General features: G+C 40.8%; 1 protein-coding gene and 1 long non-coding RNA gene across 2 annotated transcripts in view; one reads left to right on the top strand and one right to left on the bottom strand.

The window, feature by feature from the left end:
* LOC111954055 (kinesin-like protein KIF26A) overlaps window positions 1-16434 on the bottom strand; it is an 87787-nt gene that overhangs the window by 49488 nt on the left and 21865 nt on the right. The window lies entirely within an intron of this gene.
* LOC139023240 (uncharacterized) lies at window positions 13656-15568 on the top strand. Its single transcript, XR_011474388.1, has 2 exons — window positions 13656-13921; window positions 14312-15568. It is a non-coding gene; the product is annotated as an uncharacterized lncRNA (long non-coding RNA).

Here is a 16434-nt window from a genome sequence, read left to right on the forward strand (position 1 = left end):
TAACCCTGTTGCAGCGTTTTCAAGCCTTGTATTAATCTTTCAGTATGAACCTATTCAAGGTCCTCATACAATACAGTATATACCTATATAAAACCCCCTCCCTACCTCTGTGTCACAGTCACACACACACACACACACACACACACACCACACACACACACACACACACACACACACACACACAACACACACACACACACACACACACACACACACACCACACACACTTTACACACACAAACGAGCACCACTGAACACTATTCTTTTTCAAGAGGATAGGCGTCACACTCGAGAGTGTATGTTCTCTATGTGAGAGATCACTTTGATAGATTCTTGTGTCTATACTGCCCCCTGACACCAGATTAACGCTGTCTAGTTTAATGCAGCAAGCCGTGCCATAAAACAACTGGGACAACCTTAGTGGAGTAGGTGTGTGTGTGTGTGTGGTGTGTGTGTGTGTGTGTGTGTGTGTGTGTTGTGTGTGTGTGTGTGTGTGTGTGTGTGTGTGTGTGTGTGTGTGTGGTGTGTGTGTTGTGTGTGTGTGTGTGTGGTGTGTGTGTTGTGTGTGGTTGTAGCTTGCTAGACCCTGCTAGCCTGAATTAGTTGGTTAGGGTTCTGTCAACTGTTTTTTACTCAGACCTCAGCGAGGTAGACAAAGGCAGAGGAGGTAACTCCACAGGATGGCTGTGTGTGAAACCAAAACAAAAAGTGTCAGAAAGAGAGAGACAAGAAAGGAGAGAGAGATACGAGAAAGGAGAGAGAGAGACGAGAAAGGAGAGAGAGACGAGAMGAGAGAGGAGAGGGGAGAGAGAGAGAAGAGAAAGGAGAGAGAGAGAGATCCCAAACAAGCACAATGGGTGACATGTCTGGTGAGTATGCAGGCCATGGAAGAGAGGAGAGAGAGGCGAGAGGAGAGKGAGAGAATAGAAAGGAGAGAGAGAGAGAGAATATTACGTAAAGAGAGCGAGAGAGAGGAGAGAGAGAGAGACGAGAAAGGAGAGAGAGCGAGAGAGAGACGAGAGAAGAGATGGATATAGACATATAGAGAAAAAGAAAGGTTGAAAGTGTCTACCCTGGAAGCAGCTTCCTTGTCAACCTATTTCTGTAATTGCATGCAATTAAGGTGTGAAAAGTTATTTTTTTTAAAGCACTGGGAAATTGGCTATGTTCTTGCATCAGTCACAAGAGGCTGCAGAGGTACAGAAGAGGCACAAATGACCTCCGTAGCCTTTTGAAATATTCTACCCCAATACTTCTCACTAGTTAGATAATCACTAACTACTAGCCATGGTGGTAATACTGTAATATTGTCGTCTTGTAGAGGGCAATATAATACAATAGAATGACTCACCATTTAAAAAGCCTAATGACRCAATATGGCCTTATATCTACAGCCTGAGCTTTGTGTTTTTAAAAGACATTCGTCGAGTTACTGAAAAAAAATCACTTTGACTCCTCGGAGGGAGAAGATGCCTATTAGGCTACCAGATAGTGACTTTCTCTTATAAGTCACTTCTTTACGCAGTACCGTAGCTTGTTCGGGGAAAACATTTTGAGAGAGATGTTTTTTGACAGGTCTTGGGCTCTTGCTCTGGCTATGTTAGCGTGAAGGCTAAGATCYCTAAGGGAAGTTGAGCACAGCGCGAGCTCGCTCCGGCTGATTGAGCCAGTCTCCACGTTCTGCCTCCGGGGATGAAGTCACTCTCTCAGCTGCTCACTCCACAGGGGTCCTTGGGTGCACATGGAACAGTGGAGCAGCACTCTGCATAGGGATGCCCACAGAATGCCTGACCAGAAAGGGGTGAGATTATGTGGAGAGATACGGATACACATGTACACAGATACATGCATATGCATGAGAAAAGTTAATTACGTACAGTATGGAAATCTTCACAGAAATGTACAGAAAATAATATGTTACCAAAGGATTTACGCWAGAATATCTTAAGTCTTTCCTTTCATTTGACTTCTCTTGACCTAACCATCATCAGCCTACATAGATTAAGGATATAAATGCAACATGCAACAAATTKAAAGATTTTTCAAAGAGTTAGAGTTCATATATAAGGAAATCACTCAATTTAAATCAATTAATTCGCCCCTAGTCTATGGATTTTAATATATGAATTTCACATGACTAGGAATACAGATGTGCATCTGTTGGTCACAGATACAGTATCTTAAAAAAAAGGTAGGGGCGTGGATCAGAAAACCAGTCAGTATCTGATGTGACCATTTGCCTCATGCAGCGCAACACATTTCCTTCACATAGAGATGATCAGGCTGTTGATTGTGGCTTGTGGAATGTCGTCCCACTCCTCTTCAATGGCTGTGCGAAGTTGCTGGATTGTGTCGGGAACTGGAACACGCTGTCGTACACGTCGATCCAGAGCATCCCAAACAAGCTCAGTGGGTGACATGTCTGGTGAGTATGCAAGCCATGGAAGAACTGGGACATTTTCAGCATCCATGAATTGGGTACAGATACTTACGACATGGGGCCGTGCATTATCGTGCTGAACAATTTAGAAAGGCCTTTTATTGTCCCCAGCACAAGGTGCACCTGTGTAATGATCATGGAGTTTAACCAGCTTCTTGATATGCCACACCTGTCAGGTGGATGGATTATCTTGGCAAAGGAGAAATGGTCTCTAACAGGGAGGTAAACAAACGTGTGCACACATTTTGAGAGATATAAGCTTTTTGTCCGTATAGGAACATTTCTGTGATCTTTCATTTCAGCTCATGAAACTTGGGACCAACACTTTACATTGTGCATTTATATTTTTTATCAGTGTACATTATTACACCAGAGTAAGCTTGTAGTAAGGAAGCAATTTTGTCTAGATCTTTGTTTTTCCAATGATGAATAGTCCATTACTGGCTGAACCTGAAACCAGACCAGAAAGTCAAAGCCACACACCACTGAATCCACACCTAAACTACAGCAGAGGTAACTGAAGAAAGGAAGGACAGACGACAGCGCCTCCTGTGGCACTGCGAGTCAAAACAGAGAGAAGATTACAGATAGAGAGAGAGGAAGGGATGGAGAGAGAGACAGATAGGGGTATAGAGAGGGAGTGGGTGTTGAGAGAGAGACAGATAGAGAGAGAGGAAGNGATGGAGAGAGAGACAGATAGGGGTATAGAGAGGGAGTGGGTGTTGAGAGAGAGACAGATAGAGAGAGAGGAAGGGATGGAGAGAGAGACAGATATTGGTATAGAGAGGGAGTGGGTGTTGAGAGAAAGAGCCAGGAGTGATGGCGAGAAATCAGGACAGGAATGTGTAAAGTGACTTAGCGTTGGTGTGATGTCCTGTGTTGGTACTTGAAGTAACAGGGATGAACTATGAAAATTGACGTCCAAGTCCGACACAAATGCAAAAGAGATTTCTCTTAGTCACCGTAGCTTTGTTTGTAACTAATCCTGGGACTAAAGGTTCAAGCAAAGTACAGGCCCTGGTACAGCTCATGGCACCATTAGTATGGTCCAAACATTGTCAAGTTTTTGTAAAAGTCAGATTAAATGAATAGTACACCAGAGGGCATCTGGTATCCCATTTATTCCAATGGGGATCATCTCTGACAATAGCCTCCAATTTACAGTGAATTTGGAGGTGGCCCCACAGGTACTGGAACCCYGGTCCCATTACTGTCAACCCAACACCTTAGCGACTACGCCAAGAGATACAAACCTTTCGACCAGATCGTTAGGTGTTGAGTTAAGGTTGCTACAGTGTTGGAAAAAAGGCATGTGACAACTTCCTCTTACTCCCACATCAGCTTAACACTTCACTCATCATCAATGACGTCTCACTAATGTATTGACAAGACTCCCCCAGTAGATCCCATCCCACCACCCTAGGGGTGGGAGCCTCAATATACCCAATGGATGAACCAAGGGCCAGGCTGATTCCCTATAATCAAATCAAATCAAATATTTGTCACACGCTTCGTAAAAAACTGGTGTAGACTTGGCACGGGGTACCAGTACTGAGTCGATGTGCAGGGGCACAAGGTAATTGAAGTAAGTATGCACATATAGGTGGGAATAAAGTTACTAGGCAACAGGATAGATAATAAACAGAGATGAGTCAATACAGATACTTAAATAGTTAACCAATAGCTACCTGGACTATTTAGCAGTATTATGGCTCAGTAGAATCTGTTCAGGGTCCTGTTTGTTCCAGACTTAGTGAATTGGTACTGCTTGCCATATGGTAGCAGATAGAACAGTCTATGACTATTAACAATTTTAGGGGCCTTCCTCTGACATCGCCTGGTAGAGGTCCTGGACGGCAGGGAGCTCGGCCCCAGTGATGTACTAGGCTGTACGCACTACCCTCTGTAGCGCCTTGCGTTCGGATGTCAAGCAGTTGCCATACCAAGCAGTGATGCAGTCAGTCAAAATACTCTCAATGATGCTGCTGTCGGACTTTGAGGATCTGAGGGCCAATGCCAAATCTTTCAGCCTCCTGAAGGGGAAGAATGCAACATGTAAAGAAGGCACGACAACGCTGTCGGGCCTTCTTTACATGTTGCATTTATATATACAGTACCAGTCAAACATTTGGACACACCTACTCATTCAAGGGATTTTCTTCATTTTTACTATTTTCAAAATTGTTAAGGTACAGTATCTGTGACCAACAGATGCACATCTGTTTTCAAGATTGTTGGAAAAGCATTCCTCATGAAGCTGATTGAGAGAATGCCAAGAGTGTGCAAAGCTGTCATCAAGGCAAAGGGTGGCTACTTTGAAGAATCTCAAATATAAAATATGTTTTGATTTGTTTAACACTTTTTTGGTTACTACACGATTCCATATGTGTTATTTCATAGTTTTGATGTCTTCACTATTATTCTACAATGTAGAATAAAGAAAAACCCTTGAATGAGTAGGTGTGTCCAAACTTCTGTATATACAGTGGCAAGAAAAGGTATGTGAACCCTTAGGAATTACCTGGATTTCTGCATAAATTGGTCATATAATGTAATCTAATCTTCATCTAAGTCAAAACAATAGACAAAGACAGTCTGCTTAAACTAATAACACACAAACAATTATACGTTTTCATGTCTTTATTGAACACACCGTGTAAACATTCACAGTATAGGGTGGAAAAACTATGTGAACCCTTGAATTTAATAACTGGTTGACAGTCCTTTTGCAGCAATAACCTCAACCAAATGTTTTCTGCAGTTGCGGATCAGACCTGCACAACGGTCAGGAATTTTGGACCATTCCTCTTTATTAAACTGTTTCAGTTCAGCAATATTKTTGGGATGTCTGGTGTGAACCGCTCTCAAGGTCATGCCACAGCATCTCAATCGGGTTGACGTCAGGACTCTGACTGGGCCACTCTAGAAGGCGTATTTTCTTCTGTTGAAGTCATTCTGTTGTTGATTTTCTACTGTGTTTTGGGTCGTTGTCCTGTTGCATCACTCAACTTCTGTTGAGCTTCAATTGGTGGACAGATAGCCTTACATTCTCCTGCAAAATGTCTTCATTAACATGGGAATTCATTTTTCCGTCGATGATAGCAAGTTGTCCAGGCCCTGACGCAGCAAAGCAGCCCAAACCATGATGTTCCCTCCACCATACCTCACGGTTGGGATGAGGTTTTGATGTTGGTGTGCTGTGCCTTTTCCCCACACATAGTGGTGTGTGTTCCTTCCAAACAACTCAACTTTAGTTTAATCTGTCCACTGAATATTTTGCCAGTAGCGCTGTGGAACATCCAGGTGCTCTGTTGCGAACAGACGTGCAGCAATGTTTTTTTGGACAGCAGTGGCTTCTTCCGTGGTGTCCTCCCATGAACACCATTCTTGTTTAGTGTTTTACGTATCGTAGACTCGTCAACAGAGATAATAACATGTTCCAGAGAATTCTGTAAGTCTTTAGCTAACACTCTAGGATTCTTCTTAACCTCAGTGAGCATTCTGCGCTGTGCTCTTGCAGTCATCTTTGCAGGACGACCACTCCTAGGGAGAGTAGCAACAGCGCTGAACTTTCTCAATTTATGGACAATTTGTCTTAGTGGACTGATGAACATCAAGACTTTTAGAGATACTTTTGTAACTCTTTCCAACTTCATGCAAATTAACAATTCTTAGGTCTTCTGAGATCTCTTTTGTTCGAGTCATGGTTCACATCAGGCAATGCATTTTGTGAGTGTTTTCTATATTGCAGGGCAGCTCTAACCAACATCTCCAATCTCGTCTCATTGATTGGACTCCAACCTACACTGTGAYTTTTTWAATTATGTATTCAATATAGACAAGAAAAATACAATAATTTGTGTGTTATTAGTTTAAMCACACTGTGCTTGTCTATTGTTGTGACTTAGAGGAAGATCAGATCACATTTTTTGACCAATTTATGTAGAAATCCAGGTAATTCCAAACAGTTCACATACTTTTTATTGCAACTGTATATATAATTATTTTAAATAAATTTAGTCTCAATGTTTATTGAAAACATAAATATATTTGCACAATGAGCACTTGTGTCAAGATGTGTATGAAGGCGAAGTCAGGTGCAGGAGAGCAGAGTATGATTAAATAAAGCGCACTTTATTATAGTTCCAAACCGGAAGCACAACAAAACAAACGCGCTCAAAAAACGGAATAATAAAGTAAAGCGCTAAACATACATCACTTGACATGAAGACAATTACACACAAAACATGATGGGAAACAGAGGGTTAAATGCAAGTAGATTGACTGGGGAAATGAAAACCAGGTGTGTATGAAAACAAGACAAATGGATAAATGAAAAATGGAGCGGCGATGGCAAGAAAGCCGGTGTCGTCGATCGCCGGACGCCGCCCGAACAAGGAGAGGAGCCGACTTCGGCGGAAGTCGTGACAACTTGTTGTCTCTCAAATACAGTGCCTTCAGAAAGTATTCACACCCCTTAACTTTTTCCACGTGTTGTTGTGTTACAGCCTGAATAAAAATTGGGATTAAATTGAGATTTTGGGTTACTGGCCTACACACAATACCCCATAATGTCTAAYTGGAATTATGTTTACAAAATGAATTAAAAATGAAATGGTGAAATGTCTTTAGTCAATAAGTATTCTACGTCTTTGTTATGGCAAGCCTAAATAAGTTCAGGAGTKAAATTTGTATAACAAGTCGCATAATAAGTTCAATGGAATCACTCGGTGTAAAATAATAGTGTTTAGCTATTTTGAATGATTACCTCATCTCTGTACCCCACACATACAATTATCTGGAAGCTGAAGTTATTAATTACACTTTGGATGGCATATCAATACTCCCAGTCACAACAAAAATATAGACATCCTTCCTCAACTCAGTTGCCGGAGAGGAAGGAAACTGCTCAGGAATTTCACCATGAGGCCAATGGTTACTTTAAAACAGTTACAGATTTAAATGGCTGTGATAGGAGAAAACTGAGGATGGAGCAACAACATTGTAGTTACTCCACAGTACTAACCTAATTGACAGAGTGAAAAGAAGGAAGCTTGTACAGAATAAAAATATTCCAAAACATGCATCCTGTTTGCAACAAGGCACTAAAGTAATACTGCAAGAAATGTGGCAAAGCAATACATTTTTTGTCCTGAATACAATGTTTTATGTATGGGGCAAATCACACATTACTGAGTACCACGCTCCATATTTTCAAGTATAGTGGTGACTTCATCATGTTATGGGTATGCTTGTAATCATTAAGGACTGGGGAGTTTTTCAGGATAAAAAACGAACGGAATGGGGCTAAGCACAGGCAAAATCCTAGAGGAAAACCTGGTTCAGTCTGCTTTCCACCTGACACTGGGAGATGAATTCACCTTTAAGCCGAGTTAAAGTCACCAGTTTTGACTTAAATTTGTTTGAAAATATATGGCAAGACCTGGATACGGTCTAGCAATGATCAACAACCAATTTCACAGATCTTGAAGAATTTAGAGACGAATAGTAGGAAAATGTTTCACAATCCAGGTGTGTAAAACTCTTAGAGATTTACCCAGAAATACTGTCAGCTGTAATCTCTGCCAAAGGTGATTCTAGCATGTATTGATTCACGGGGTTAAATACTTATCTAATCAAGATATATTAGTGTTATATTTTTCATTATATTTTTTACAAATGTTAGAATTTGTCTTTGCGTAGATTGTTGACATAAAAATACAATTAAATCCATTTTAATCCCACTGTCACGTTCGTCGTATGAAGGAGACCAAGGCGCAGCGTGGAATGCGTACATTCTCTTTATTAAAAGAATGAACACCGAACAAACTAACAAAATAACAAACAAAACATAAAGCTTTACAATATAGTGCTGACAGGCAACTACACATAGACAAGAACCCACAACACAAATGAGGAAAATGGCTACCTAAATATGATCCCCAATCAGAGACAACGATAAACAGCTGTCTCTGATTGGGAACCATATCAGGCCAACAGAAACATACAAAACCCCTAGACATACAACAGAGATATCTAAGGTCAGGGCGTGACACCCACTTTGTAACACAACATTTGGAAAAAGTCAAGGGGTGTGAATACTTTCTGAAGGCATTGTACATCATTATAGTTATGGCTTAACTAGCTAGCCAATTTTAGCCATATTACAATAGACATTATGTCAAAACACCTCAAAACAAGACATGGTATCAATAACAAGATTCAACGAGCTGAAACGAGCCACCTACGATTCCCCACGTCAGCTTCTTGTCATTGTTGCTAGCTATCTGACCGCTCAGAATCATAACAACGCCTGCCTTCTAGCCACATCGATGCTCACAGATCATTTTTGTGAGGTTGTCAGCAAACCCCTCTGTACCACAATGCTTGTTGTTGTGTTGGTGTATTGGGCAGAAATTAATGGGCTTGACTTCTGTGTCGGAGACCTACTATGAACACTACTTTTACACTAAGGTTTGGAGAGATGTAATGAAACCTTGTTAGTTCTACTGAGAATGTCTGTGTCCCTTCTAACCTTTGATTATAGGAGCTTGCTGTCCAGACAGCAGTCTGAAGCGCACACTAATGTGCACACAAACACATTCCTACACAAAGGCACTGTCATGACGTGGCCCTTTCTGGATGTAGATCATAGCTTTCCCCCACTCTCTCCACTCTCACTCTCACTCCTAACCCAGGTTTATTACCCCCGGTCGTAAATATTGGGTAGCAACTACCATGCAGTATTGAGGGAGAGAGTCTCCCAGAACAGAGACTTGGCCGAACTCCTAATCTTTTGAGAGTGTGGGAATAGTCCGTGGACACTTAAGGGACAGTTATGACGAGTGCGTTTAATTTGGTGATCTCATGAAGGACAGGAAACACACATAACTGTATCTCTTAAAGTGTACATTTCCCAGCTGTCAGGTTGACATCTAAATATTGTGAAAATAATGTGATTAAACATTAAACTATTTGTGAAGATGTAATGTGATGTTAACCTTCTAAATGAGAGTATGGATTTTCATATAAAGATGAACTAGTCAGTGGCCACACCCCCYTGAGCCCAGACATCACATTAGGCGTCATGGACTGCCCTTTTCTACTGTTACGTAAAAAACCCACTCCTGAAGAAATTCACACCAGAACACGCAAACCCCAGTGTAAGCGAAGGTTGCAATTGGTTGAATTTCTAAGACCAAAACATACCAGGTGACGCTGATGTGTGAAGTGGATTAAACTACAACTCTATCAAAGGACAGGACTATACCACGTGGTGCATTGGCTACACGGTCAGAAATGGTTCAACTCTGAGACTATCGATCCCTACAGAGTAAMAGCAAATCTTAGACGTATAATTACTAGTCTGCAGCTAGAAAATCGCGTGAGTCTAGAACGAGAACAAAGACAACCGCCGAAGCATCTATTCTATGAGAACATTTCTGAATGGTACTCTGAAGTAGCCATTTTAACCACGAAAGACTTTGTGACTTCAATGAAAGTTAACCAGAGAGACTCCGATGAACTCACCAGCAGACGGACAGGATTCCAACAGAGAAGACAACAACGACATCCGGGCGTAAATATGAATTGCAATTTCTTTTTGAATGAGCAGCCGTTCATGGGAAAAGGATTAGCATTTCAATTAATATAGTTATAGACTGTGTGTAATGAATCCATTTGTCTTTCCCGCTCTTTCTCAGTCCCACCCATTCCCTTTAGTCTACCAAGCTYTCATATCGTCTTAGCCCACTAGGGACTTTCCTATCATTCTTATTAACCAATATCTACTGTTTGCTTGCTATGTATTTCTGTGATTATTTAGTTAGTTAGTAAATAAATAATTAAGCCAATTTGCATATTGCTGATTCATTATGGAAACTAGGGTTCGTGCAGATAACCAACAATTTTTAGACATTCAGATGAGACTGATAGAAGGTAAAGAATAATTAATGATTGACTGCTATTGATATAAAATATCTTCAGCTCTTTAAGAGTGGATTCGGGAGATAGCCGCTCTATATAAACTAACTCTTCCGTGGTGCCCCAGGTTATTAACAAGTTAATTGTTTTATTAATGGTTTAATTCAATCACGTAATCAATCAAACGATAGGTAATCGATTTGAAAATAGCATGTCATGTCATTTAACCATAGTAGAAACACGAACAGCACACACACAACACAACACCACACACACACACACACCACACCACACACAACACACACACACACACACACACACACACACACACCACACACCACAACACACACACACACACAACACACACACACCACACACACACACAATCTGTTATGGCACAAACCTTTCTGTGCCTTTCTCTCCGCCACAACACACCACACAAAGACTAACTATTGAATACTAGTCAGGCTAGTTGTTGAGGCCCGCCTCACATGTCTGTCTCCATGTCCGTATGTCTGTCCATTCATGCTGGTACTGCATGTCTCCCAGGCATACTCATCTACCAGAGTAATCACTGACCCCCGTGTACAGGCATGTATCTGTTGTTTTCATTGGCGATGCCCCAAACAGCACCTTGGGTCTAACACACACACACAACACAGACACACACACAGACACAACACAACACAGACACAACACACAGACACAGCACAGACACAGACACAGACACAGACCACACACACACACACACACAACACACACACACACACACACACACACAACACACACACACACACACACACACACACAACACACATACAACCCAACACCAGCTCCTATGAAACCAGTCATTTTCGGTGGGGCCAAAACGCTGAGGCAACAAGCCAGGGTCCTTTGCATASCCCTCACAGAGGCCAGTGGTGTGACACGTACACAGAGATCCACACACAAACACCACATGGGTTATTTGTTACACAATCACTTTGGCAGACAAGTAAGCAGACATTTTGGCCTTCACTCCCACTATATGGTTCACTGTGATAGGATTCAGCACCTGTCAGTTTCCCCTCCTGATACTCTCTTTGGATATTAAGTCATTTTCGTCCCCCCGACTCTGAGGGGTTTTGATGAAATGCTAAATTACTGAGTCACTGGTTATTATTATGGGCTCTCGAGTGATGCAGCGGTCTAAGTGCTAGAGGCATCACTACAGACCCTGGTTTGATTCCAGGCTGTATCACAACTGGACATGATTGGGAGTCCCAAAGGACAGCGCACAATTAGCCCAGTGTCGTCCGGGTTAGGGTTTTGCCTACAGTAGTTAAATAAAAAAGAAATAAAAAGAAACATTTCACTCAACCACCCATTGCTCTATTTGTTACAGGATAATATTTGTGTACTGCTTCGGTCCTCAACACACACATTTTAAAAGGAAGGTTTGTTTAAGAGGCTTTGTAAAAAAATAAAAAATAATAATAAGATCTTCATACGGTTGTGATATAATCTATTTGAGTCATTGTAAGATGTTTTTGCTTGGTGAAGAGTTTTGAGTAGTGGCTAGCCTTGAAATGTTTTTCTAGAACTTTCCCATACAAAAGTCAGGGTGCTTTCACAGCTGCCACCCAAATGTCTGCAGTAATTTGAGTCCTTTCAGGATGATGCAGAAAAATTGGGACGTCGAGTCATGACAGCCATCTAGCAAAAGCCTTATTTGTCACCCCCCTCTCTTTTGTAAAAGACTTAGCATATTGGCATGACAATGCTAAGTGGTCTGTCGTCTGTGGAGACAACTGACAGGCGAGTCTAAGCAGTTAAGCAGCCAGTTAAGTTCTGTCCAAGATGGCTGACAGAAGACAAAAACATGTCCAATGCAACACTGACAAAAAAGCCAAAAGTCTGCTTATTCACTGCTTGAAAGAGATGAAAAAGAAACGACTGTTTCACTGAGCTGGATGTTTAAATGTGGGGCTCTACTGACAGATATTCTAGTGATATAAAATGAGTTGGCTTTACTTCAACTAAGTGTTGAATGATATGTCACCTCTCTATTCTGGGTGTATCGTATACCATTCAGTGGGATTATTTCAAAGAGAGTATTTCAGTCTCTACGTTACTATAGTTTTACATTATGACATAAATGCAATAATCTATTCTAGGTGTTTTCATATGCAGTTTCAAAGACGATTGCTTTTGAACAGGTCACTATAAAAAAAGTTTAAAATATTCTCAAATAACATGTTAGTCTTAAAGGGACATTTCATCCAAATTACAAAATGGTATATTAGTTTCCTTAACCTGTAGGCAGTCTATGGACAAGGTAAGACAGCAATCCATGTTTTGGTTTGGTTTACCTGACCACTGTGTTTACTTGGCAACTGTTTAGCATTTTTGTCCCAAAAAATCAAGGCAAGTSAATATCCCCTAAACAGTATTATAGTTTTCCATGTCCAAATCATCTTAAAGTAACTTTATTGCGTTCCACAATCAAGTGTAGAGACGATGGGATGATTTTGACATGGAACATAAAACACCGAACATGAAACACGAAACATGAAACACGAAACACTGATCCAAAGTTCATGCAYCATCTGACCAGAAAGACGTCACACCATGATTTTTTTTTTTTTTACTTCACACCTCTTTGAATCCACTGGCTGCAGCATCAAAACCGTAGTATAATGTTGTCATGACTGGCCAATCTATGATTATTTTTAGTGTGGTTGATTATGTTGTTATCACTATTCATATTCTTGTGGTTTTGTTTTTGCGATGAACTGACCATTTGTATAATATACAAGCAGAAAAGAAAAAAGATAGATACATTTACCAGAAATAAATTCACATTCATGTGAAGCATTTGCATAATGGGAACGATTCTACTTTGTTTACATTGTTTTGGGCAAAATAAGGGGGGCGGTCAAAGTGTAGTGGCCCAAACACACATGTCCACTCTCAGAAGCACTGTGTGCTCTGCTCTCAGTACGACTCCCTTTCTAATATTTAAATGTTTTACATTTTAGTCATTCAGCAGACGCTCTTATCCAGAGTGACTTACAGGAGCAATTAGGGTTAAGTGCCTTGCTCAAGGCCACATAAACATATTTTTCACCTAGTCAGATCGGGGATTCAAACCAGCAACCTTTCGGTTATTGTCCCAACGCTCTTAACCGCTAGGCTACCTACCTAATATCAAGGCCATATTTGCCCAGTAATTATTTATCAATGGTGGGAAAGCCAATGCAAACAGAAACTGTTCCCATAAACAGACATGGTTTGCAGAGTACACAGGCCAGGGGAGGGCAACCTCATGGGTATAAGACTGGCACTCTTCTGCTGCCCTAGCAGTGTTGTTTAATCCAGCTAGTGCACCAAAGGGCAGACATAGGAAGATATAGCGAGGCTTCAAGTAGACTACAGGAGATATACTCTAGTGACACGTAGTCAGACATGTTGGTCCTGTGTGTCATCTCTGTCCTCAGTCTTCTCTCAGTGGGACTGGCAGCTCCTCTGTCCTGTGAGGATCTACTGAGACCTTTAGAGATTAACAGCATGAACCATGTTAGTACTATGTCTGTCTGTCTGTCTGTCTGTCTCTGTCTATCTGTCTGTCCGTCTGTCTATCCATCCATCCATTTGTATCTGTTTATCTATCTGTTAAGACATTTGGTTAGAAAGTCTCTTTCTGCCTGCCTATCTAACTACTGCTTTTATCCATCTATGTTTGTATTGTTCGGTATATACCAGGTATTCCTAAACTGGGGTAGAGGGTACGCGCAATGCCGTCGGGGGTATGCCATATATATATAATACTAATAATATATTTTTGCCAGAGAGGGTACTCAGAYGGGGTACTCAGCTGGAGGTTGAATGTTTGAAGGGGTACGGGACTATAAACAGTTTTGGAAACACTGGTATATACAGTATCTCTGGGTCCTATATATCTTGCAGATTTGGGGTAAGTGGATTTCTATCGCGGAGAGCACTGAGGTCCCTGGTGGCAGGGAGTATGCTGCAAAAGAATGGATCACAGGCTGGCTTCAGATCTCTCCTGGGCTCCAGAACAACACTGTCAAAGAATTACAGACGGTAAACATGTAAGTGCGCTTCATGTTTATTGTATGTTGACTGTATGCATACCGTACCGGAAATGTGAATGTTAAAAACGTGTTGAAAATGAAATAATAACAAACATRGTTGTAACACAAATTGTAATTGTAACACGTAAAAATGACCCCGTCTTTGCTTTTACAAACACTTGAAAACCCAGCTAGTAACAAAACATTCCATGTTTCTTAGAGCCTGGTGAGAGTGTGGTTGTCCTATGGTTATTTTGCTGCAACCTTCCCACAACGTTCTGGGAATGTTGCAGGATAGTTGCTTTGTTTTGGAACATTCTCAGCACATTTAGGAACTTCACACAAAAACTTTTCTTAATATTTCATTACCATAACAGAAAATGTCCTATAAGTTCACACATAGTTATTTGAATGWTAATGTAATAGTTGATAATATTACAGGAGTTCAGAGCACTTCTTTAAACACTCACAATTATTATTTTCTTGCATTTTTTATCATCATGATGTTGTGGCCGGTGACACATTACTTATTGAAACGCTTGAATATCCAATATCTTGAAAACGTGACTGTATCAACAGTGGACTAATGAAAAAAATACCAAAAGACTTCACCTTTTAAAAACGGTCCAATGCAGCTGTTTTTTATCTCAATATAAAATAATTTCTGGTTAACAATGAAGTACCTCACTGTAATTGTTTTCAATTAAAATATACAAAAATGGTGGCCAGTGTCACGCTCGTCCTCCTCGTCATCTGAGGAGGAGTAGTTGGAAGGATCGGAGGACCAAAATGCAGCGTGGTATGTGTTCATCATGAATTTAATAAACAGAGAACACTGAACAAACTATACAAAACAATAAACGAACAACGAACGTGAAGCTATATAAGAAATGTGCTGACACAAGCAACTAACATAGACACATACAAAGTAAACTATGGTCAGGGCGTGACAGCTAGTGTCTCTGGGTTCGAGCCCAGGCTCTGTCGCAGCCGGACGTGACCGGGAGGTCCATGGGGCGACACACAATTGGCTTGGTTGTGTTTCGGAGGACGCATGGCTCTCGACCTTCGTCTCTCCTGAGCCTGTACGGGAGTTGTAGCGATGAGACAAGACAGTAACTACTAACAATTGGATACCACGAAATTGGGGAGAAAATAAAAAGGGGGTAAAAAAATATAAAAAATACCACAAGCAATTTCGAAAGCAAGTATTTTGCTATGACTGGGAAGTGGAACTCATTTTTATTGGTCTATTTATTTTGCTCCTGGTGATGTCACCAGCCATGCCAAAACTCCATCCCACCAAAACAGGCTGAAATTACAGGCAGTCTTCTCAAACAGCTCTTACACTAAAAGGGCATTATCATTATTTWCACAACTTCACAGTATTATTCCAACATTTAGTYAGGAAATATACTGTATATAAAWCATAGGAAAATCAAGTTTCTTTACTGTACTGTACCTTTAAGTAAATCAGATGATAAATTAGGTGAAAGGGAGACATTTTAGTAAATGTTCTCCTAACATTTACTAAAATGTTCTTGACAACATCTGTAAAAACTACCACAGGTTGCCAGGGATGTAATGTTCCTGTAATGTTTTTACAATATACTGCCACAAAAAAAATGTGGCTACATGCCACCCTCTCAATGGTCTCAAAGTTATAGTATGAAACAATTCTGAAAACAATGGTGCAATGTTCTGCTAATGTTTAGTGTAACATTATTAATTGAAGTTGCCAAACTTTTAAACAAATGCCATTTCAATCATCTTACATCATTATCTTTGGGTATTGTCCAAACATAGTTACAGATTTTGTAGCCCTTTCCTGCAGTCAAGTGACCAAATCGCCCTCTAGTGGCTTGATGGGTGGAATGTTATTAATACGTCCCTGTGCCCAAGAATGCCAAGGTAACCTGTCTAATTGACTATGGCTGTAGCACTCACATCTGTAGCAATGAAACGCTTTGAAAGGCTGGCTCACATGGCTCACAT

The sequence above is a fragment of the Salvelinus sp. IW2-2015 genome, linkage group LG28 (assembly GCF_002910315.2).
Source record: "Salvelinus sp. IW2-2015 linkage group LG28, ASM291031v2, whole genome shotgun sequence".
Taxonomy (NCBI): Eukaryota; Metazoa; Chordata; class Actinopteri; order Salmoniformes; family Salmonidae; genus Salvelinus; species Salvelinus sp. IW2-2015.